At 41.7% G+C, this 1,734-nt stretch overlaps 1 long non-coding RNA gene across 1 annotated transcript; it reads left to right on the plus strand.

Moving 5' to 3' along the window:
- The first annotated feature begins 993 nt into the window (after positions 1-993).
- Positions 994-1,497, plus strand: LOC135100414 (uncharacterized). Its single transcript, XR_010268699.1, has 2 exons — positions 994-1,198; positions 1,303-1,497. It is a non-coding gene; the product is annotated as an uncharacterized LOC135100414 (long non-coding RNA).
- Positions 1,498-1,734: the final 237 nt, after the last annotated feature.

Consider the following 1,734-nt stretch of genomic DNA (forward strand, 5'->3'; position numbering starts at 1 on the left):
CTCATAATCATCATCATCATCATCACAATCATCACTAATTTTCTCTAAATGATCTTCTACTACAGCGTTGATAACTTCCTCGTCTGTGAGAGTGAATGTTACGGCCTGATTTTCGTCCACGTCCACCCATTCCTGTAACGCTTCATCTGTCACTTTAAGTTGCACATTTCCCCCCATTTCCCACAGCTCGCTCACCACCGAATTTTTCATGCCACCTACAAACCCTTCAAACTCCTCATCCTCATCATCACACATCATCAAAGGGTACAATTTGCGCCAACATCGTATCAATGTTTGCCTTTTAACGTCTAGCCAAGCAAGTGAAGCCATGAATATCGCATCCTTAACATTAAACTGTTTTTTGGAACTCGGGGGTTGTGCCTTCCTCATAATTAATCATAATTTAATCGATTTTATGAGTACACATTGATTATTTATTGATTTTAAGGCTCGAGGAAAAATGTGCCAGATACTTGAAGCTGCCGGATACTCGAATGCTGGATGAGAGGGATTTTCCTGTAGAATTTGGCTTTTAGATAGAGTGGTAGATGACTGGAATAATTCCAGAATGGTTGCAAGTGGTGAGTCAGTAGAGTACTTAAAAGATTGGACACATTTATGGATAGGGCTAATTGGTGGATGTAGGTAGGTATGCCACATGTAGGACTCGTGTTTCCTTATAGTTTCCCACGTGATATAAAATTCTTTACGTGTTACTGCCTAAGGAAACACAAGGCCTGCATGTGGCATACCTACCTACATCCCCCTATCAGCCCTGTCCATAAATGTGTCTAATCTTTTAAGTACTCTACTGACTCACCATTTGCAATCAGTCTGGAATTACTGCAGTCATTTACCACTCTATCTAACAGCCAAATTCTATTTCTTTTTAAATGGTAGGTTTGTGTCAGATCCCAGTGAAAATGTGAAAATATTTGAAATGCTTAGTGTCACTTAATGAGAAGACTTGAATTGCCGTTGTGTCTTTGCCCTGCAGTGAGCTGGCTGGAGTTGTGAAGCAAGTGTGGCAGCAAGCCCTATGCTGCCGACAGTGATGTGTTGGGAGGCCGCAGCAAAGTGTGCGTGGAAGATTCCAGTGGAGGCAGCAGTCTGTGTGGCGGGGCCTTGGGGGGGGTAAAGTCTTGGCCTGGCCACCCTGCCTGTGACCTGTGGCCTCTTGTTGCTTCACCATGTTAAGGTGTTGTTGTTGTTGTTGTTGTTGACACATCTCTGTACAAGCCCACAATATTATTTGACATCAGATAGTTTGCAACATTTATTAATTGATTTATTTTTTGACAGAGGGTGGTGCTGTGAAGCTGGTGGCACAGGAGCTGACCAGTGCTGCAGGAAGACAGCACACAGCTTCAGTATCTTCCATGATAGTGTTTAAATATACTGTGTTGGTTTGTTTATTAGCAGTCAGATTAATTTGCTTTGCTTAGTCTTCATTTATTCTTTATTTAGTGTTGGCATATATATAATTGTTTAATCTTTTATTTAGATTAATTTTTCCCTGTGTGTTTATTGTGTTGGCAAATGTCTTCCCCTTTACAAGCTTACTCCTTGTTGTAGGTCAGTTCAAAGTGGAGCATTTTGACTCCTAATACTTGACTCACCGTACTCATCATCAAGCTGTGTCCTGTACTTCGTGTGTAAGCTTCCATATCTTTGAGTCGTGCATCTAATACACTCTTCACTGTTCACCTGCACACGTTGAGCCTCGCCACATTC

This window comes from Scylla paramamosain, chromosome 5, assembly GCF_035594125.1.
Source record: "Scylla paramamosain isolate STU-SP2022 chromosome 5, ASM3559412v1, whole genome shotgun sequence".
Classification (NCBI taxonomy): domain Eukaryota; kingdom Metazoa; phylum Arthropoda; class Malacostraca; order Decapoda; family Portunidae; genus Scylla; species Scylla paramamosain.